General features: G+C 34.5%; 2 long non-coding RNA genes across 3 annotated transcripts in view; one reads left to right on the forward strand and one right to left on the reverse strand.

Moving 5' to 3' along the window:
* Nucleotides 1-19,220, forward strand: part of LOC131827641 (uncharacterized) — a 90,272-nt gene extending 71,052 nt beyond the window's left edge. Inside the window, exons 3-4 of one of the 2 annotated variants that reach the window (XR_009352096.1) lie at nucleotides 15,513-15,658; nucleotides 19,039-19,220. This is a non-coding gene — a long non-coding RNA (uncharacterized LOC131827641). The remainder of the gene's footprint in view (nucleotides 1-15,512; nucleotides 15,659-19,038) is intronic. The other variant, XR_009352097.1, reaches the window with a different exon arrangement.
* On the reverse strand, nucleotides 739-17,784 carry LOC131827642 (uncharacterized). Its single transcript, XR_009352098.1, has 4 exons — nucleotides 17,715-17,784; nucleotides 11,159-11,196; nucleotides 9,746-9,828; nucleotides 739-1,257 (listed from the first exon to the last, which is right to left on the reverse strand). It is a non-coding gene; the product is annotated as an uncharacterized LOC131827642 (long non-coding RNA).
* Nucleotides 19,221-24,647: the final 5,427 nt, after the last annotated feature.

A 24,647-nucleotide genomic window follows, 5' to 3' on the forward strand; every position in this document is an offset into this window, starting at 1 on the left:
CAACACTGATTCCATTAGCTGTTCTTTATTGTGGTTTAATATTTAGTTTAGTAACTGTCTTGAGCTTGAGTACATAAATTGCATACTAGACTCTCAACATATTTCTCAAAGCCCAGGGGCTGGTAAAACTATTCAGTTAGTGATTTGTATTATATGTCTTAGCCATCTTCTACACTGAACATTGTTCTATCTAGAAAGTGTGTGATTATCTGACATTTGAACATACACTTAAATGTGACCCACTAGATACATTAGCCTGAATTCTATGAGATGATAAGTAAGGAAAAGTATTTGATTCAGAAGTACGAATGACAGTTTTTTTTCACAAGAATGTTTGTATTTGCTGAATGAGCAAAATCAGGGTTGTTTGTTTCACTGTTGGGTGGAGAGCCTGAGTTGCTTTTGGCCTATTACATACTGATGGTTCTCAAATAATTTATTTTTTAAAGGTTTTATTTCTTTCACAGAGAGAGAGAGAGAGAGAGAGCAAGCGTGAGAGAGAGCACAAGCAAGGGGAGCAGCAGGCAGAGGGAGAGGGAGAAGCAGGGAGCCAAGCAAGGAGCCTGACACGGGGCTCCGTCCCAGTTCCCCAGTATCAGGACCTACACCTAAGGCAGCTGCCAGAGGCAACAGCTTAAATGACTGAGCCACCCAGGTGACCCATTCCCAAATAATTTAGAAAATATTAAAATTATAATTGTGTTATCAATTTCTATTTTTTATCCTAAGAATTGCAGTTACTATGCAGTTAGTTTGGACAGTTTAAAATTACAAAGTAAAAAATGTGATATAGATGATATATATATAAAAATTTCACCAGAACAAAAAGTAATACAACATCACTTCATTTTTACCCCTCCTTGATATGTATTTGAAATAATACATAAATGAAAAGGGAGGAGTTTGGGGAAAAATGGTTGATTAATTCTAACTGCCATACGTGCATATTACTTTTCTGTGTCTTAGACAAAACTTACAATTATACAGAGCTCTCTGGTGTCCTCATGGGCATTTTGAACGCTATCTATGTAGATTCTGGCATTAGATTTCATAAACTTGGATAAACATAGCAGGATGAAAGTTGCTTGTAAAACACAATAGATAAACATAAAATCTTTTAGCTTGCTCTCTCCTACATTTGGATAGATAGTTGTTAGAACAAGCGCCAGTTCCCTTGAAGCATGTTACAACTCAATCATTCTTCGCAGTTTCACTCCAGGAATTAATGACTCCACAGTTATATCCTTTCCAAGTGACCTAAAATTGACAAGTAAAGTCACAATCATTTCTGGCATTTGAAACAAAGTTAAAAAAAAAAAAAAAGATTGATTCAAGTTTTCATGGCTCTTTCCCTTTAAATTCCTTTTCAGAAACCTCTAGATAGCTTTATTCGCCTTTTACTGTATTTTGTAGTTGATAAATTTAGAAGTTCAATATTTTTATGTATTTCAAGATAGTACACTCACCATTCTTTCCCCTAAAATGTATTCTAACTAATAGGGATTTTTTTCAAAATATTTCTCTCTATAAAACTATTTGACACACGAAAAAATGTTCATCATCACTAGCCCTCAGGGAGATTCAAATTAAAACCACACTGAGATATCACCTTACACCAGTTTTGTCCAAAATTAACAAAACAGGAAACAACATGTGTTGGAGAGGATGTGGAGAAAGGGGAATCCTCTTACATTGTTGATGGGAATGCAAGTTGGTGAAGCCTCTTTGGAGAACAGTGTGGAGATTCCTCAAGAAATTAAAAATAGAACTTCCCTATGATCCTGTAATTGCACTCCTGGGTATTTACCCCAAAGATACAGATGTAGTGATAAGAAGGGTACCCCAATGTTTATAGCAGCAATGGCCACGATTGCCAAACTATGGAAAGAACCAAGATGCCCTTCAACGGACGAATGGATAAGGAAGATGTGGTCCATATACACTATGGAGTATTATGCCTCCATCGGAAAGGATGAATACCCAACTTCTGTAGCAACATGGACAGGACAGGAGGAGATTATCCTGAGTGAAATAAGTCAAGCAGAGAGAATCAATTATCATATGGTTTCACTTATTTGTGGAGCATAACAAATATCATGGAGGACAAGGGGTGTTAGAGAGGAGAAGGGAGTTGGGGTAAATTGGAAGGGGAGGTGAACCATGAGAGACTATGGACTCTGAAAAACAATCTGAGGGGTTTGAAGTGGCGGGGGGGTGGGAGGTTGGGGTATCGGGTGGTGGGTATTTTTTTTTTTTTAAAGATTTTATTTATTTATTTGACAGAGAGAAATCACAAGTAGGCAGAGCGGCTGGCAGAGAGAGAGAGAGAGAGGGAAGCAGGCTCCCTGCCGAGCAGAGAGCCCGATGCGGGACTCGATCCCAGGACCCTGAGATCATGACCTGAGCCGAAGGCAGCGGCTTAACCCACTGAGCCACCCAGGTGCCCCTCGGGTGGTGGGTATTATAGAGGGCATGGATTGCATGGAGCACTGGGTGTGGTGAAAAAAAAAAGATAAAAAAAAAACTATTTGGATAACATATTTGTGGTAACATTATAGAAATTTATTTTAGTTTTGAATATAGCTATTATAACAAAGATTTATAATATTTACCTTAGATGTGATTTTAAAAACCTTTAAGAATATATTTTTACTTTACCTATGGGAAAATTGATTATACTAATATATATATTGTATAATTCTCTAAATATTATTAAAATGTAGTAATTATTAAATATATGCTATTATTAAAATCAATCATTGATTCAGTTATTGAATTTATGTAATATAATAGTTCTAAGAATAATAAAGATTATTTATTTTAGGGACGCCTGGGTGGCTCAGTTGATTAAGTGGCTGCCTTAGGCTCGGGTCATGATCCAAGGGTCCTAGGCTCCATGCTCAGCGGGGAACCTGCTTCTTCCTCTGCCTGCCTCTCCTCCTGTTTGTGTTCTCTCTATCTCTCTCTCTAACAAATAATAAAGAGAATCTTCAAAAATATATTTATTTTAATAGTTTTCCAAAAAAAGATATCCAAGAGAAAATATCTGATATGAAACTAGTGATTTTGATGATGAACAATGGCAAAGTAGAGAAGTTGATTTTCAAATTTGTATTTTTGAAAGCCAAGATGATGATTCTTACCAGTGTTATTGATTGGAATAATAACCAAAGAGATAGAGAATGTTAATTAAATACCTACTATGTATCAGGAGTTCTTCTAGGTGGTGGGTATGAATATGTTTGAGAGCAAAGTAAATAAGGCCTCAGCACTCATGAATTTCACCCTCTAATTGAAAAGATGCACACACACACACACAAAGTTAATAAATTCACAAGCAAATTGTTTCTTAAATTCCATGTATCAATGAAATCATATGGTATTTGTCTTTCTCTGACTTCTTTCACTCAGCATAACACACTCTAGCTCCATCCACGTCATTGCAAATGGCAAGATACTCTTTTTGATGGCTGAGTAGTATTCTATTACACACACTACATCTTTTTTATCCATTTATCAGCCGATGGACATTTGGGCTTTAACATAATTGGGTTATTGTTGCTAATGCTGCTATAAACACTGGATACATGTATTTCTTACAAGAATTAGTATTTAATCCATATTTTTGTATCTTTTGGGTAAATACCTAGACATGCAATTGCTGGATTAGGGTAGTTTTTACTTTTAACTTTTTGAGGAATCTCCATAATGCTTTCCAGAGTGGCTGCACCAATTTGCATTCTTATCAATAGGAATGGGAGAAGATATTTGCAAATGACATATCTGATGAAAGGTTAGTATCCAAAATACATAAGAACTTATTAAACTCAAGACCCCAAAACCAAATAATCCAGTAAACAAATGGGCAAAAGACATGAATAGACCTTTTTGTAAAGAAGACATATAGATGGTCGGGGTGCCTCGGTGGAACAGAGGGTTAAAGCCTCTGCCTTCGGCTCAGATCATAATCTCAGGGTCCTGGGATCGAGCCCCACTTCGGACTCTACTCTGAAGGGAGTCTGCCTCCTCCCTCTCTCTCTCTGCCTGCCTTTCTGCCTATTTGAGAAGACATATAGATGGCTAACAGACACATGAAAAGATGCTCAACATCACTCAGCATCAGGGAAATACAAATCAAAACTACAATGATATATCACCTTACACTGGTATGCTATTTTTAATTTTGGGAAATTCACCTTGATTTTTTATCCATAATATATTTTTTTATTTTTTAAAGATTTTTATTAATTTATTTGACAGAGAGAGATCACAGGAGACAGAGAGGCAGGCAGAAAGAGAGAGGGAGGGAAGCAGGTTCCCTGCTGAGCAGAGAGCCCAATGTGGGACTCGATCCCAGGACCCTGAGATCATGACCTGAGCTGAAGGCAGTGGCCCCACCCACTGAGCCACCCAGGTGCCCCATAATATATTTTAAAAATTATTTACTTTTTAAAATTTCTCTCACACCCTTAGACTCCTTTAAAGTAGGTAATAGCACTTCTAATTCTATTTCCCAAATAATTTAACTTTTATTTTTATACTTTCTATTTACTTCTCTTTTCATTCATTCTCTACTACATATTTATATATGTATACATATATATGAAATAAACCTTACAATATAAAAAAAATTGCTCAGAGTATGAAGAAGTGCAATTGTGAGAAAGTATGGGTGATAGTGGTGAGGTAGCTTTTGATAGTGTCAGTATATATATCACTAATGAATATGAGGCATAAACTGAGAAATTAATGACAAACTATGGACAGCCAGGAGCAGATCTTAAATTTAAAAATTTAGAATGATTTAGAATGAGAAGACTGATGTTAGAAATTGTAGAAGAACAGGAAGGGGGACATATAGGTGTGAAAAATATTGCTCAGGTTTTCAAGGAATGAAAAACCTTTTTTTTCCAAATTAGAATAAATTACAATAAACCCTAAAGAAGAGCCTGTTGTATTTTTAAGGGTTTGAATTAAGAATAATTCAAAAGAGAGAAAAGAGACAGTGGTCATGAAGTTGGAGGATAGATCCATTCATGGCAGTTCATGTTGCATGATCTCTTTAGTTGTTTGATAAGGTCATTAGACTGTTTTAATAGATTGTGTATGCACTGGATGATCTTTGTTGTACCCTATGATAATGAAAAATTATTCAAAGTTAGCGGATGAAGGCAAGGAAACTTATGTGGATTATTTATAATACCAGATCAAAAGTGAATAATGGATTATTGTCATTTAGAGTGTGATTTACAGTAGAATGCCTAAGAGATATGTGCAGATTATTGCTAATACAGCTTAATATAGCTTAAGATACAAGTTTGATTCCCCAAATCAGAGTAGACTATTATGTAAAATGAACTTAAGATGTATAAATATAAAGTGCTATACATATTTGTCCTCTTCAAAGCAACTATTAAAATACAAAAAGTTAAGATTTCAAACACAAATTTAAAAAAAAATCTACTTTTAATTAACTACATATGTTATAAATATACCAATTTATAGAAATTTGAATTGTAATTTTAAATAAGCATATCAATATTTTGCATGTTTCTATACAACTTCTCAGGACTCTCTCTAAGGCAATACTTAATGAGTATACTCCCCAATACTAAATTGTCTAAGATATTAAAATAAATTGACCTTAACATATATTGTAATTCAGGCATTTTAGTCAGTCTAAATATGCATAATTACTAAAATACTGTACATGAATTTGGACAGAATTTAAAAGAACTTTATCTTAAAAAATAAAGTGCTTATTTCAGCTATATCCTTAAATAATTGCCACAGTAATATTCTGAGTAAATATAATCTGTTTCTACAGAATTAAATGCCTGGATAAAGTATAGATTTTTAAAGGATATAAGTATCTGGTTCTCAAACAATATTGGTGTCCTCTGAGTATGAGACTTAAGAGATTGATTGAAGGAAACCTATCTTTTAAAAAGTTTAAAAGTTAAAGGAAAGGCAGCAAGCATAATCAGTGAGAGAAGGACCTCAGGATACTAATTAATATTACAAAAACTTATGAATGTGTAAACTCACTGTTAATTGTAAATGCATCAAGGTCAGCTTCTCCAGCATTTTTTCTTTAAGGTATAAATTTTCTGTATGCTATTGAAGTACAGTTTTTTGCTTAAAGTAGTATGTTACAAGTGTAAGACATTTTATATAAGCCTCATATGATAATCACAAAAGAAAAACCTGTAGTAGATATGCAAAAGATTATGATAATGGAGTCAGAGCATTTTGCTGTAAAAACCCTTCAAATCATAATGGGAGAAAGCAAGAGAGGAAAGAAGGAACAAAGTATCTACAAAATGTCAGAAAATAACAGAATGGCAATAGTGTTATCTCTCAATAATTATTTTAAATGTAAATGGATTAAATTCTCCAATCAAAAGATAAAATAGATGAATGAATTTTTTAAAAAAGATCCAATGATATGCTGCTTACAAGAAATTCTCTTCACTTTTAAGGACATACACAAACTGAGTGTGAAGGGATAGAAAAAAGGTATTTGAAACAAATGATCATAAAAAGAAAGAAGGGGTTTCTATACCTATATGAGACAAAAGGATTTTAAGCAATATATAGTAACAAAAAAGAAAGAAGATCATTATCTAATAATAGAGAGAGAGAATCAATAAGGAAAGAGCAGATTTGAACCGTACAGATCAAATGTTTCAAACATATAAAGAACATTCCATCCAACGGTATCAGAAATTCCATTCTACTCAAGTGCACACAAAATATTTTCTAGTATAGATCATATGTTAAGCCATAAGTTAAGTCTCAATAAATTCAAGAAGATAAATATTGTATTAAGTATCTTTTCTGACCACAATGGAATAAAACTAGAAATCCATAACAGATAACTAGAAAATTAACAAAACATGAAAATTAAACACATATTAACAATCCAGTGGATCAAAGAAACCTAAAGGAAAATAGAAACTACCTTGAGACAAACAAAAGTGAAAATGCAGCTTTCCAAAACTTATGGGATATAGCAAAAACAGTTCTATAAAAAAAATGTATAGCAGTAAAAAGAGAGATCTCAATCAAGAAAAAAAAAAGAACCAAATTAAACTATAAACCAAAGAGAAGATCTTACAACTGATAATACAGAAATATGAAGTCTCATAAGACTGCAAGACTGCATAAGACTACACTAACAAATTGGATAACCTAGAAGAAATAGACATATTTGTGGAAAGATATAACCTATCAAGATTTAATCACGAAGAAACAGAAAATTTGAGCAGGCCAATAATGTTAATGAGACTGAATCAATCACTAATCAAAAACATCCAAACAAAGAAATGCCAGGGACCAAATTGTTTCATTGTGAAAGCTGCCAGACATTCAGAAGAATTATCACCAGTCCTTTTCGAACTCTTCTAAAAAATAAAAGAGGAAGGAACATTCCCAAAATTATTTTATCAGGACAGCAAAACCCTGATGCCAAAACTAGATAAGGACACAGGAAAAGAAACTACAGGCCAGTATCCCTATTGCCTATAGATACGAAAATTATCAACAAAAAACGGACCAACTAAATTCAACAGAGCATTCAGAAGAGCAAGTGAATAGTTAACAATAGTGTATCATATAATCAAAAGTTGTTAAGAGAGTAGATTATAAAATTTTTCACCACATACAAAAAGTTGCAACTATGGGAGGCGAAGGATGTGTTTACTAAGCTTACTGTGGTAATCGTTTTGTAATATATACATACATATATAAAATCATACATTGTATACCTTAAACTTATAGATTGTAACATTTCAAATATATTTCAATAAAGCTATAAAAATAATATACTGTATTTCCTTACATATTTTATTGTAAAGGCTTAATATAAAATGTACTTATAAGTAATAGGATAGGAAGAACCAAAATAACAAAAAATACTGGTAGAGGAAATGCTTAAGCAAGTCAGAAGTATGATTGTCTGTACACGTATAGTAATGCAAAGTTTTGCTAGAAATCAACAAAATTCATAATAAAGCAGGTGGATATTTTTTACTTATTCAATCCACAAATATTCAACCGTGCCAATATTGGAAGTTGGCAGTGCATTGGGAAACAGCCACTTTGGGGTACTGCTCCTAGAAGTGTGCATCTGTTCAAACTTTCTGGAGGACAATTTGGCAACACTCAAAGCTCTCTTGTCTGACATGATCTGGATCAGTAATCAGTAGGTTAATTTGACATCCCTACCTTTAACAAATAATATAATTATTCACTAACTCCTAGGTGTAGGACCAAGGCCTTTTCTTTGCATACAAATTCTTTGTGCATGAAACTCTAAAGTCTACCCCTGTTGTCTTTTCTCTTAGAAAAATGATGCTTATATATACTACAAAATCTCATGCCAAACATTTGAAAGTGTCCTAACGCTACTTTCACTGAAAACTTGGGACACTTCAAATTCTTATCAATCTTCTACAGATTCTTATCTACCAGTAGTTACATAGAAGTTTTCTATTGATTTAATTTACTTAATTTCCACATATTCAACAACATTATCATAGATACATCTTTCAAACTTATTTATCATTTTTGTTAATTTTAATTATAATCTGAAATTATATAGGTATAAAAATATATATAACTGGAATAATGAATGAGATGTAAATGTAATTAACTCAGTTCCTTTAAATAAAAATAAATAAAAATACACCTGCATACTAGAGAGAGGGTGGCCAGTTCACCACAAACATTCAGTTTATGTGTACTTACTTCCAGGTAATTGAAAGAATTAAGCTGTCCAGATAAGTAAAAGTTAATTAGAAGACTTTCTACTGTATGTATCACAATCCTTAAAATGTTTTTTTTTTTAAAGATTTTATTTATTTATTTGACACAGAGATAGATCACAAGTAGGCAGAGAGGCAGGCAGAGGGAGAAGGGGAAGCAGGTTCCCTGCTGAGCAGAGAGCCCAATGCAGGGCTCGATCCCAGGACCCTGAGACCATGACCTGAGCCAAAGGCAGAGGCTTAACCCACTGAGCCACCCAGGTGCCCCAAAATGTTTTTTTTTTTTTAATTTTTAAGTTAGAATTATAAAATGGAAGTAAATTTATAAGGTTACATAGAAGGATAATAAATATAATAAATAAGATTATGTAATTAGTTTTATTTTCCTTCTCAAATATAATGCCATCATGTTAACATTACACATATTATAAGAAATAGTTATATATCACAGTCCTTATCTATAAAAATAGAATTATTAGTGTTGGAGGCTACAGCATGGTTGGAGTCGAGGACCAAACCAGGCCCTGACTTGTGTCTCCTTCAAAGTCCAGACACCTTGACAAGGTTAAGAACAGGAAAGTTGAGTAACAATGAGAAAAGGGTTTGTGCTATGTGTCGCGCGCTGGCCCACGTGACTTCCCACGCGCTGTCCCTACAGAAGGGAACAATGTGGTCAGGGTCATGAATTCTTAGTTGGTCCTTGTTGTTCCTGTACCTCCCATAATCCACTCCCTGGTTGATTGTCTTGGCTTTAGCCTAGACTACCTGGCATCACGAGGTTTGCTTGTAGCTAATGTAAACTTGTTATAGGAACTTGCGGTCATCTGACTAGGTACTGCTGTAATGCTCCTCCTATTCTGGTCTGCCTTATAAATGCTTGTAAGATGTGGAATAAAATCAGCCCTGTTGGACATCCTCCTCAGTGTCCCTCCTGCCCCATCTCTTTGTCTCTTAATTTCTTTTCACTATCCTCTTACCGTCACGTTTCCTGGCCCATTTGTCGCGTTGGCCATGACATATTAGTGATTGCTTCTTCATGGTTTCCTTATTTGTACCTGCTCTAAAAGATATAAACATAAACATGTATTACTATGACTCTCTGATAATAAAAAATGAACCAACTTGTGGTTTCTATAAAATGATAAGTAAAAGAAAATTAAATTAGAAGACTAGATTATGTTGCCTTTCCTCTTTTGTATAACTCTTTTTGTCTTTTTTTTCTTTCTATGGAATCAACATAAATTTGAAACTCCAAAAATTTGTCTTTTTTCCCTTATATGAGGAAAATTAATGAGAAAATAATGATCATTTATTATTATTATTATTATTATTTTAAATGCAAGAGCTACTCAGAGAATTGTCAAGGATATGTTTGGCTTCTGTGAAAATGTCAGGGAATTTAAAGAGTGGTGTTGCTGACATATATTCACCAAAGGGGCTTTAAAACTAGCTAGTTTTAATTTGCAACAATGTGGATGGAACTTGAGGGTATTATGCTGAGTGAAATAAGCCAATCAGAGAAAGACAATTAATCACATGATCTCTGTGATACGAGGAAGTTGAGAGACAGTGTGGGGGATTGTAGGGGTAGGGAAGGAAAAAATGAAACAAGATGGGTTTGGGAGGGAGACAAACCATAGGAGACTCTTAATCTCAGGAAACACATGGAGGGTTGCTGGGGGGTGGGAAGTTAGGGGTAGGGTGGCTGGGTTATGGACATTGGGGTGGGTATGTGCAATGGTGAATATGTGAAATGTGTAAGCCTGATGATTCACAGACCTGTACTCCTGGGGCAAATAATACATTATATGTTAATAATAATAATAATAATAATAAAAGCTCTGCTAATTAAAATAAAAATGAGACCATTATTCCATTGAAGAATTACTTTAAACGAACTCACAGAGTTTGGGATATACACCAAAATGCCAACTTCTTATTTTTCAGTAAGAAATACTGCCACCAATTACTGGAATAATGAGATTAGTTTGACTTATTTTTTCTCTGAGTGGACATTCCTGGGAGGTCAGGTTAAACCAGAAGGTTGATTGTTAGTTTAAAAATCAAACAAATAAAAAAACTATAGAATGCAGTACTTGTCTTTTTCTGGGACAATAAATGCAATTATACTGAAATGTACTGATGTATCAATGTTCACAAGAATATGTCTTGCAAATGAGACTGCAGTTCTTGAATATGGTTGTACTGTATTATATTCTTCCTGAAGAATTGTTTGGTTCTACCAATACTGGTTTCGAAAATTTTACTATTCTATGGCTCCATAGTTAATCAAACACAATTCTAAATACTATGTTACTTCTATTAGTTTATTATCACCTTTACTGAAATTTTATCTGAACTTAAAAAATATTCAATGCAAGTTTGCATACCTTGTTTTTTGTTTGTTCAATTGATGTACTGTCTTGTACTGGAAAAAATTAAATTAAAAAATATTGGCATAGGTTTTTGCATATTTATATTGTGGTTTAACATTCAGAGTTACTTTTTTTTTTCCATTATTGCCAAGCTCCTGGAGAGGGTATGCTTACCAAATAATTTTTTACCACCAAAAATGAAGTACCAACAAAAAAGTAAGGATTTTTTAAAAATGTTATAACCTTAGAACATTGTACAAAATAGTTATTTTTAGTGAACGTCATGGTTCAAAATCTCCTGGAAAGTTACTGCTTTTTAGTTTAATTGTTTTATTTAGTAGAATAAAAACTATAGAGCTTCCATCATTTGCATGTGGATCTGGGAATTTGTATTCTTCAAGCTTCTTTCATATGCAGCCAATTATATGTTTGTTTGGTTTTTTAACACCACCTCACAGCATGATGTCCCAGTGCTCTGTATGTGGTCCCCCAGAATCAGAATTATCCTTCTTATTTACCAAATCAAAATTCCTACTGAAGTTGAAGGATATAGTACCTACTCACATGCTATAACTAAAGATCTTTAGCATGTGAGAGCCACGACCCTATTATACAATTATCATAGGAACAGTGTATATAGGACTTCCAAAAATTAGGATCACTATAAAATCATTTACTTATTTATTTACTTTAAAGATTTTATTTATTTATAAATTAATATTTATATAAATATTTATCTCTAACAGACAGAGATCCCAAGTAGGCAGAGAGGCAGGCAGAGAGAGAGGAGGAAGCAGGCTCCCTGCTGAGCAGAGAGCCCGATGCGGGGCTCGATCCCAGGACCCCAGCACCATGACCTGAGCTGAAGGCAGAGGCTTTAACTCACTGAACCACACCGGAACCCCAGTACAAAATAATTTAAAAGCAAGTCACATACATGACAGGAAAGTGAGGAATATTCTCTGTCATACCAGGTCTTTTCAATCGAATATCACTTTATTTCCCTGCCTAATATGAGCTAACTGGTATACGCTATCTTATCTTGTTTTCTAGCTGCTTTGGAAGCACTTAGCTATCTGCAGTAACACACATGAGCTTCTATTTCCTTTACATAGTTCCTATAACAATAGGACATGAACATTGTGAATGATGCCATTAAGTATACTAATCAAAGCAGATAGTAACTAGAAGCAGTTAGATGTTTGAAGTATATTAGGCAATATCTTTCCAATGACCCTAAAAGGTCATGTTGTATAGTTCTTTATATAGACACTTTATAAAATTGTATAAAAATACCTTTGAATTGTCAATAATTCTTCCATATGTGTATTGTTTCTAAAACATGTGTTTCATCTTAGTAGAACCTTCATGCTCTATTTCTTCTTTCATTTTAATAGAGTCTTTGATGATCTTCAAAACCAATGTGTGCTTATTTGCCAGACATGGCCAGCAATTCCTGTACCGACCTATGAAAGATGACCGTACCGAACTTTGCTGTGAAAGAGGAGAAGGCAGGGAGGTCAGGCTCAGAGCTGAAGACCCTTTGTCCTTTGCTCCCACTTTTATAGGTCCTTCAGGATGATCACAAATCTTTATCAGTATTTCTCCAGCACATGATGTGACAAGGGGTGTTACTGGAACTAGAAGATCTATTTACAGGAAAGATACAATATGCTAACCTGCGCGTCCTATGAGATCAGCTAAGCATAGCCTAAGGGACAGTGCATACATCTCTTGGATCACAGGGCTGCTTTTTGGCTAAGAAAGCTTCCGGGAAGGCGACGCCATGTGGCATTCTGCATTCCTACCCAGAGTGGTCACACAGGCCTCGGTGTTCCAAAGGCCTACGCCCTTCTCCCAAACCTTTCCTGCCCTCAGCTGCCTCTGTGTTACATTTTAGCAAGCCAGGTACTAGGGATGATTTCACGGTCTACATTAACCCAGCACTTATTTTCCTGTTCCAGCTTATAATTTCATAGTTCAATTGTAGGCAAAGATTTTCACCCTAACATAAGACAAAGAATATAAGAACATTGTTTCTGTAAATACCATTATTTAAATGAGCAATGAGAAGCATAACAAAGACTTTGTTATGCTTAAGTCATACTTCCCCAAACTTAAATTATACTTAAGCCATATTATCTTCCATTTCCCCCAAATCTTCCTATATACTCCTTCCTACATGGATTAAAGAATTTACTTTGATATTTTGAGGCACTTGTAAGTCATACAAATAACTTGCTATTACAGTATTCCTTAGAATATACACAACACAACTTAATTTGTAAATACCCGTACAATAAACAGGTATTGTTTATTGTTTCTAAACAATAAAGATGGTGCCTTAGTCAGTTTGACTTGTATAACAAAATGCCATGGGACTGGATGGCTTAAACAAAACCATTTATTTCTCATAGTTATTGAGGTTGGAAGTCTGACCTTAGGATGTCAGCCTTCTCAGTATGTGCTCACATGGCCTTTGCTTGGTGCATGCAGTGGAGGGCAGGCAGGAGAGAGAGAGAGAGAGAACGAGAGAGAGCGCGTGCTCAAGTGTCTGTTCTTATAAGGACACTAATGCTACTATAAGGATCTACTTTCATAATCTTATCTAATCCTAATCCTATAAGGATCTACTTTCATTATTTTATCTTATCCCTGTCATCTTCCAAAGGCCCTGTATCCAAATACCATTTCACTGAGGTCAGGACTTTAACACATGAATTTTTGAGGGATACAAACTTCTCTATAATAGCACCCCTCAAATATATCTAAATAAATTTTATGTTTAGACATTAGATAGTACTATTGGGCCCTAATCATTTTATAATGAATATGGTAGAGACAGGAAGAAAACTAATGAAATGTGTTGTATATATTATGCAGAATGAACAAATAGTGTCAGCATCTTATTCATCATTCTATGGGTTAGGGAAAAAAAAAAAAAGGAAAAAATATTTTAAAGAAGAAAATACCAAAGATCAGAAGTTAGTTTTGTTTATAATACCTGGTCTAATACACATTCTTATCTTTTACACATTGTTATGTGCTGCTATTGCAATGATACCCCTAGACTAACTCATCTGACTTTATTCTGTAGAGAATTCTAGCCATTCTAGACAATCTGAAAACTGCATCTGTCAGAGAATCCATAAATCAATTCTTGGGAATATGTCTAAGACATATTAGTTGAGTCAGTGATCATGTGGTGTGGTTTGGGAATCAGGTTATCGGTGATTTATTACTAGAAATATGAAGTAACAAAAACCTAAGGCAATATGGCACTGACTTTGGGGTAAGATGGTAAGGAGAAACTGGATGACCTTTAGGAAACTTTAAAAAGGCAAGGAGGACCATGAGGAGACAAAGCAACACATTGTTCATGGAAAATATAGGAGACATTTGATGTGTATTGACAGACAGTTTGTAACCACTGACTTTTTCAGCAACATAAGGAATAGGAAGAGCAGGTAAAGAGTTCATGGATTGTTTGGGGAAATTCCCACACAGAATGTACAAAGTGCCAACGGTCTTCTTCTAACTTCCTGTGATAAAATAGGAGAAACAAGACAAGCACTAAGGAAGAAATACTCAGTTTTTTAGAAGAAACCAGAGGAAATAAAAAGGAGGCAAGATTTGCTAGATTTTTTAAAATTAAAGTTTTTAAGTCCTAATCCTTCTAGATATCAAGTTACTTGCAAAGTAAGAAATAAACCCAAGATAATGATAAAATTCAAGACACTTACCATATAATAGAGCATCAGGTTGAGTACCTCAAGGGCATGTACCCAAGGCACTTTGTTGACAGTTTGGAAAAAATTAAGGAAATACCCATTAAGATTATGAAAGTTCTTATGGTCATTGTCCCACAGTGTCTGACACATATTAAAGGAGAGATGGGCCTGTACTGAAGATTTTTGTGCATCTAGCTTTTGTCTAATGTAGTAACCCTCAATACCACAGGGAATCCATAGGTTCTGAAGAGAATTTTCCTTGCAGAAACATTATTTTGGCTTGAAAGACCGATTGCTCAAGACAACCCTACAGGGCTCAAGCTGTCCACAGGCAGGAAATAGGCTGAGAAAGAATTCAAACCATATCAACACACAGACCATCTTTAGGAGAAAGAAAAGGTGATTCTGAGATTGGAGCCAAGATCCCAGAAGTTGGAGCTGAAAGCAATAAAGAGCCACTCCCAAAATAAAATGGGGCCCGAATCAAGAAACTAGCATCATGTGTTCTGCTGAATTTCAGAATTGATATAGACCAATGAATGCAATGTTTCTCCTGTATTCCTCCTTTTTAAACAGTAAAGCCTGTATCTGTCCATTGTGTGTTGGGTGTGATGGGGAAAAATATTCTGTCTCTTCAGATCACAAGTTTTCTGAAAGAGGGAAAATGTACTTGAGAAACCCCCTGAAGGAGATTCATCTGCACCTGGCCCTGATTTAGAAGATGAGACCTTGAGATTTCTATCAACCCCCCAATGAGATGCATCTTTGGGAATCTTTGGAGAGGGTGAGCATATTTTGCATGTGGAAGAATGTGAATATTTTGTGCCTGGATGGCAGACTGTAGGATATTTAAAAAGTCCCCAAATTCTCTTATATCCTTTCCATTAAAAATTAAGGATCTAATTTCCCTCCCTGTGCACCTAAGCTTGTTCAGAGACTATTTTGAATAAATCTGTTCCAGATCTAGCCCTTTAGAGGATTAGAAACCTTTCGTCTTTCACTCTGGAATCCATGTAAGAAGTCAGAGGATCCTGCTGGATAGAGCATTTGGAGAGGCAATGATACGACAAGGAGATGGAAAGGGGCGGGGCCGAGCCTTCCAGACTTCCCATGATGGCGTCAGGGATGTGAATGATGTTACCTTAGACCTTTTACACTAACCCACTGTTAGTTTACATCTACTGAGTGATCCCTGTACATACTCCCTTGCAGGAGAATAGACCTGGCGAGATCTGCCCAAATCAGTCACCTACAGAAATATAGCTATGACAAAATTTATTTTCAACTACATTCGGGGTATTTTGTTATAAAATGAAAGATAGCCAAAACAAACATCAGCTACTACATTTCTTATATTACCCTTGTCTACAGCAAGCGTATTTTCCTTAAAGATTGGGGTAGGATGGACCCCCCCCTCAAAAGTATGTATTGACTTAATTATCAAGATTAGTAAATACATAGGAAAGGAGTTACATTTTTTCCCCACAGTTGAGCCAGATTTTAATAAAGAGCCTAAAGAACCACCCCGTCTTTTATTGTATTTTATTTTACTGTTTTCCTTTATCTGGTCTGTGTTGCATTAACTACATTTCTAAATTCACACATATAGTTCTCTCTAGGAATCTATCTGTTCCTCTCATCTGGTTGTTTAGTGTTGATTTTCATTTCTTCTGAAACTGAGAGTGTGGCTGATTTAACAACCTGCTCATATAAAAGAAACCATTATTCAATATGATGGGACCTGCTGGGAACAATTTCTTAGATCACATCACAAATGTTATCAATGGTAAAATGTGGAGACTGTGACAGATGGAACACACAATTCACCGAAAGACATTCTTGCTATTTAAAATTGCTTGTGCGCATCCCAATCTTCCTGTTACATGAGAAAGTGAAGATTTTTGCCTCTGGATCTTAAGAAAAACATATCACGTAACTCCATGCTATTGATGATTCTTTTTAAAAATCTATGTTCACACTAGACAATTGTATTCAAAATATTGAAAAAAAATTGGTAGTATTGCTTATCTTATTACTCCATCTGGTTTAATTTGAACTATAATGGCAATACCTGTAGAGAACATTCTAGGAAGTAAAAATATCAGCCTGCCTTCCAGCATTTCCCAGGGATATGTCATGTAAAGCAGATGGCCTGAAATCACTTGATATTATTTATTATCCTTATTAAAACTTGTATCAAATTTCACTAGGAATTGAATCTACTGTGCTAAAAATAATTTCTATGAAAAAATTTGTTTGATTATTAGTGAAACAAATTATTCATTGCAGTATTTTCTAACTTCTTCCATGCAGTACTTATCGATGTCAAACGGGCCATTGAATTTAAGAAATCCTGATGGAAAAAAAAAAAAAAAAAACTTAACTGAAAATTTAATCTTAGATTGTATCATAGCTTTTGTTATGCTAATAGCTATGGTGCATTTTCAAAAAGAGCTATAATCATGCAAGACATTTGCAACTAGAAACTTAGTTGATACACTCATTTATAGCTTTCTGGAATTATTTGAAGTAACTTACGATAATCAGACCATAAAAAGACAGGATAAATCAGAGTTAAGAGAGTAGTAAGTTCTAGACCAAATTACAACTTACAGTGACTGAGAAACATTTGGCAGTTCTCCCTACCTCATGCCATTTGAAGCGAAATGCTCTTTAGGACAAATGTTCCTCTCGAGCAAGGGAAAAACGAAGTCAGGACGGCTGCTTTGGGGAGCTCCCTCACCTTGCCGTCAGTTTGTGCTTGGTTTTTCTTTTCTACCTCAGAACAATTTATACTATGGACGCAGCAAGTTGCTGCACAGGGAGAATGTTACACTAACCTAAAAATGAGCAAAGAATTGCCCTCAAGTGGAGAGTCCCAGCAGCGTAACTGCCAGATGTCAGGCTCACTGCAGTTAAACTGTGGGAACTACTATATTTCCACAGTCGTAATTTGTGGTTCCAATACATGAGGAGTTCTTTTTCTACATTCTAAACAAGAAATCATTGGCAGGAAGCATAAAATCATGAGTGCAGATGATTTTCCTACTCTATTAGTACTCTGTTAGGATTACTTTGATAATGACTTGATAATGGAATTTTCAATATGAAAAGGAAGTTTAAAAAAATTTATCATGGAACTTTGTATTATATCTGAGTCCTTGACTTCACAGTTGGATGCTGTTTAATGTTGTTAGAAATAGCTTTTTAGCCTTTCCTGTTTAGTGTTATTTAAAATATACCTTACTTAAAGAACAATTGATTTGTAATAAAAAAAAAGATATATTTTTGAGAGATATTTTTAAATAGTATTTGCAGAATCTCTTTTACTAGAAGGAGGGTAAGTGGACAATCATCATTAATATAATTTCTGAAAATATCACAGGGATATTTGAGGGTAGTAAAATTTGATGGGATTGAGTCTGTTTATTCGATAAATAAATTCTAAAACATAAGGAAAACATTTTGTTCTCAGAGGCTTTGCATTCATTAGTTAAAAAGACAATGAATGATAACTAAATTCAAAAATTAATATTTACTTGGAATATGCATCATCAATAATGCAATGAAAATAGTTTTAGACTCTAGAAATATAATAAAAATAGTGTATTCTGAAAGTTAGCTAAGATTTTTATCACATATTTTTCAAAAAGCTTATGGTTTTCATAATTAAATAGAATAGCTTAAATATGAAAAATGAGAGATGTGTATCTCTGGTTATTTTGATTTTACTTTTTATAGTATTTGCTTCCATGGCAGTGATAAAGGGTTGGAAAGTAATCTAACTTTGGAGGGGGTCTATAAGTAGCACACAGTATCTCCTTTCATTAAAATAAGTTGAATTTCTGTCTAAAGTTGGAAGTTTACCACAATCTAATTTATCTGTTTGCGCTATGAGACCACCTGTTTTACAATGAAAAGCTCTCAATCCACAGACTAAGCCATCCTGGATGTAATTATAGGAGAATAGATCATTCATTTATTTTGGAAAATAACATACAATGCCTCTAACTATTCTGGATAATCAAGAATGATTTTCTTCTCAAGTCTCAACAACAAAAAGTAAGGCATGATTAAGCCAGGAAGCGTTAGAAGAATTATATGTAAGTAGTTTACCTACATTTTGGGGTTATTATTAAGACCACGTTGTGTCTTTTATTCCAGGAAATGAGAAAGACAGTTCACATGTGAGGCTCTGCTAAGCTGAAGACTGGTGAGAGTGTGTTGCTCTCTGCCTTCGAGATTGCCCACGAGATTGCCCAGCCAGTCTCAGCAGCAACCCAACCGCACAAGGGACCTTGCATCGCCAACTGCCACCACCGCCTCCTTCTAGGTTTTAAACTGGGATAAAGCGAGTAAAGCAGATTTTCCGTTTTATTTCACATTCCACTTTGCGCACCATTGAATAATGATTTCATGATAATTAAATATTCTACCCTAAAACATAGACTTTAATCGTTAATTTTACTAAAAAATGATGTTAACCTACAAAATAATATTTAAAATTACCTTGTTTCACTGTAAATATATGACACAAATCATTTCAGCCTTTTTAAAAAAAGGAAGCAATTAGTCACCATAAGTAATCTAATAAAAACGCTGCATAGATATTGAGAAGAAAGGAAAATATCTTTAGAATTGGTCACGCACTTACAAGACATGAAAAACAAAAGTGAGGACCAAAGGTGCAGTGGTTCTGTAAACCAGGAATGCCAGTGCCCACAGTCCAAACACTTGGACAAACACACTAATTATAGCACTGGCGAGACTGGATTCAAAGAAGACCAGACTCCTCTCTTGTCCACAAAATAGTAGGCTTCTTGGGAGTCAGCAAAATCTTACATTTTCCTTAAAAAGAAAATGAGCTGAATGGGTGGGGGTATTGATATAGATATTAGGGAAAATATATTCTTGTTACCCATCTATGAGCAAGCTTCCCTGCTTTCTGAAGTGACCAAGGAATTGGGGTTCTTAATCAAAATTCATAGAGGTATTAAGGAATAAATACTGAGCAACTCTCCTCTATCCGAGCATATAGCAATGATCAGCAATGATCTCTGCTTTCATGAAGGATACTGGCGGGGATAACTGATAGCTAATGCAATAATCAATAACAGACATAAATGAAAACTGCAGTGTCAAGTCCATGTTGCACCTGATAATGGGATGAGAGAGGCGAGGATAAAGCAGAGCATTAAATCGGGCGGCATCCTGCACACGCCTGTATTCCCCATGCATTGCACTATGAGGCTCAAAACGTGTTCCCACTGACATCTTTGCTAAATGAGAAGGACACACTTTTGTAACGCATTTGGAAGGCAGACGGGAAGGAGAAGCCATCTTCTTGCTGTGGCAGGGACACTTTCTGGCAGATTTTACGTATGTAGTGGCTGGACCGCCCACTCCGACGTCTTACCGCGGTCTTCGCCTGGGATGTCACCGCGGTGTGTGTGACATCAGGAGTGGCGGCAACAGCTTCCCCCACCGGAGTGCAACAATGAATCACCGTTGGTTAAAATGGATGTTCTAATTTTTTCCCTCAATTTTTGCTTCTGTTACCCTCCCTAAGTGTTTTCATTACCTATTTTGGTATGAGGCACTTTCTTCTGGAAATACATAGAGAAACCTTATTCACTAAGCTTTGAATGCTGTAATTGTTCAAGAAATACATGTCTATTCGCCCCACGCCCTAGCTTCCAGCAACCACTGCTTTATTCTGTTGAATCTGACTTTTTTTTTTTTTTTGAATCTGACTTTTTTTTTTTAAAGATTTCAAATATAAATGATACCCTTCAGTATTTATATTTCTCTGTCTGGCTTATTTCACTTAATCTCTAACTATATCTATTGTCTATCTATATGTAAAACATCTTTATTTATCCATTCATTCCCTTCTGGATACTTAGATTATTTCCATAACTTGGCTATGAATAAATTCTGCAGTGAACATGTGAGTGCAGATACCTCTTCAATATCCTGTTTTCATGTCCTTTGGATCCATACCCGGAAGTGGGATTGCTGGATCCTATGGTAGTTCTACTTTTAAGTTTTTAAGAAACCTCCATGATGTTTTCCATAGTGGATGCAACAACTTGCATTCCCTCTAACAGGACCTAATGGTTCCCTTTTTTCCACATTCTCAGCAACACTTGTTCTCCCTTGTCCTTTGATGAAAACCATTCTAACAGGAATGAAGTAGTATCTCATTGCACTTTTGATTTGCACTCATTTCTTTGATAGTAGGTGATGTTAAGCATCTTTTTATGTACCTCAAGACCATTTAGATGGCTTCATTGGAAAAAATGTCTGTTCAGTTCCTCTACCCATTTTTAAAAAATCAGATTGTTTTGTTTGTTTATATATATATTTTTACTATTGTGTGATTTCTTTGTATATTTTAGATATAAATGCATTATTAGATATATAATTTGCAAATATGTTCTCACTCAGTAGGTTGTATCATTATTTTGTTGATGGTTTCCATTAATGTGCAGAAGCTTTTTAGAGTGATGATGTCCCACTCGATTTGTTTTTGCTTTTGTTGTCTGTACTTTGAGTATCATATTCATAAATCATTGCCAACATCAATACCAAGGATCTTTCTCCTGTTTTCTTTTAAAACTTTTGTGGTTCAGGTGTTAAATTTAATTGTTTAATGCTTTTCTTTTTTTCTTAGTTGATGTGTGTATGGTGTAAAATTTGTTCTTTTGAATGTGGCTGTCTAGTCTTTTAAACACAGTTTAGTGAAGATCTTTCTTCCCTCCATTGTATATTCTTAGTCCCTTTATTGTAAATTAATTGACCATATGTGTGTGATGGTTTATTTCTGGGCTCTCTATTCTGTTCTATTGACATATGTGTTTGTTTTTATGCCAGTAGTATTCTGTTTGATTACTGTAGCTTTTTCATATATTTTGAAATCAGAAAGCATGATGCCTCCAGCTTTGTTCTTTCTTGAGTTTATTTTGTCTATTTGGGCTCTTTTGTGATTCTAAACAAATTTTAAGGACTGCTTTTTCTATTTCCTTTTTTTTTTTTTTAAGATTTTATTTATTTATTTGACAGAGAGAGATCACAAGTAGGCAGAGAGACAGGCAGAGAGAAAGGAGGAAGCAGGCTCCCTTCGGAGCAGAGAGCCCAATGCGGGGCTTGATCCCAGGACCCTGAGATCATGACCTGAGCTGAAGGCAAAGGCTTTAACTCACTGAGCCACCCAGACGCCCTAGGACTGCTTTTCCTATTTCTGATAAAAATGCCTTTTGAGCTTTGACAGGGATTACATTAAATCGTTACAATGCTTTGGGTAGTATGGACATTTTCTTTTTTAAAAGACTTTATTTATTTATTTGAAAGAGAGAGATAACAAGAGAGAACATTAAGGAAGAGGGAGGGAGAAGCAGGCTCCCCACTGAGCAGGGAATTTGACATGGGGCGTGGTCCCAGGACCCCGGGGATCTTGATCTGAAAGGAAGGAAGACACTCAACCAACTGGTCCACCTGGGTGCCTTGGGTACTATGGACATTTTAGCAATATTAATTCTTCCAGTCGATGAGTAAAGTTACTGTATTCCAGTATTTCTTTCAATTTACTTGTGTCTTCTATTATTTCATCCGTGTCTTGTAGTTTTTGGTGTACACATCTTTCACTCCTTGATTAAATTTATTTTTAGGTATTTTGTTCTTTTTGATGCAATTATAAATTAGATAGTCTTCTTGATTTCTCTTTCTGAGAGTTCACTCTTAGTTTATACACAGTGAAACACAACTTTCAGTTTTTGTCTGTCTGGAACTCTTCTCCTTTAATATCTGGAAAATACTTTTGCAGTGTATTGACTTACAGATTGTCAAATTTATATTTTAGTGCTTTACAAATTGCTCAAATTTTTTTCTTACTTGCATTGTTTCTTGCAGGAAATCTGTCTTTATCTTTTTCTTTGTTTCTTTTTATATAACATTCCTTTGAAAATATAACTAGTATTGAAAATTTTCTGTCTTGAGATAACTATATATCCAACTCTATCTTCAGTTGTAAGGTATGGTACAGAACAAGAGACTTTGTCCTCCTGGACCAGTTTCCCCTGATGATAACATCTTGCAAAACTGTTGTGAAATACTGCAAACAGAATACTGACATTGACAGAGTCAAGCAAAGGAATGATGGCCACATCATCCCTCAGGATATTCTTTATAATCATATCCATCTTCTGCCACCAAACAATTCCTAAACTCTGACAGCCACCACTTTGTTCGCCATTTCAAAATTTTGTCATTTCAAAATTGACATGTAAATAGAATTACACAGTGTGTGGCCTTTTGGACTGTATTTTATGCTCACCATAAATTTTCTGGAGATTCATATATATTATGTATATCATTAAATCTTCTGTTTAATAGTTGTGTGGTATTTCATGGTATATATATAACTTGTTCAAAAATTCAATGTTTAAACAATGAAAGGCATAGACTGTTTTCAGTTGTTAGCTATTATAAAATAAGCTGCAAAGAATATTTGTATGCTATTATAAATTAAGTTGCTAAAATATTTTTATGTGAACATTAGTGTTCATTTCTCAGATAAATACTCAAAATTGTGTTTTATGGCTTATAAGCTAGTCAACATACTTCATTTATAAGGAACTGTGTAATCTTTTCCAGAATGCTTGTCCCACTTAAATTCACACTAACAATGGACAATTGGTCTAATTGCTTTTCATTCTAGACAGCATATAGTATTGCACAATTTTTTTTTTAGTCATTCTGTTTGTTATGTCATAATATCACATGCTGTTTTCAATTTGCATTTACCTAATAGGAAATGTACTTAGTTACCATCTGTATGCATTCTTTTTCATTATTATTAACTTATTTTAAATTCCAGTATAATCAACATACAGTGTTCTATTAATTTTATGTGTAAAATATAGTACTTCAATAATTCTATGTATTAGTATATATCACAATAAGTTTACTCCTAATCTCTTCACCTATTTCACCCATCCCTCCACATACTTTCCCTCTAGTAACCACCAGTTCTTTATATTTGAATATATAAATATAGCTATACAGAGATATATTTATATCTATACATAGATATATCTATACATAGATATATCTATACATAGATATATCTATACATAGATAAATATATCTATACATAGATATATTTATATCTATGGTCTAATTGCTATCTATAGATAGCAATTAGATAGATATTTATGTATCCAATGCTGGAAACAGTATGGAGGTTCCCCAAAATATTGAAAAAAGTACAATTACCTAATGATCCAGTATTCCACTACTGGATATTTATACAAATAATATGAAAACGTTAATCTGAAAAGATATATGCATCCCTATGTTTATTTATTATATGCTATCTATCTATACATAGATATATTTATATCTTAATATATATATCTGTTTCTTTTAATTTTTAATTTGTTTTGTTTCTTAAATTCCACATATGAGACAAATCACATGTTTGTCTTTCTCTGACTGACTTACTTCACTGAGCATTATATACTCTAGATCGACTCATGTTGCATATGGCAAGATTTCATTCTTATTAATGGCTGTGTTTTATACATATATATATATCACATTCCAATATATATTTATCCTACATCTTTTGTATTCATCTATCACTGGACACAGATTGCTTATATATTTTGGCTCTTATAAATAATGCTACAATAAACATAGGGATGCATATATCTTTTCAGATTAACGTTTTCATATTATTTGTATAAATATCCAGTAGTGGAATACTGGAT

Source organism: Mustela lutreola, chromosome 3 (assembly GCF_030435805.1).
Source record: "Mustela lutreola isolate mMusLut2 chromosome 3, mMusLut2.pri, whole genome shotgun sequence".
NCBI classification, from domain to species: Eukaryota; Metazoa; Chordata; class Mammalia; order Carnivora; family Mustelidae; genus Mustela; species Mustela lutreola.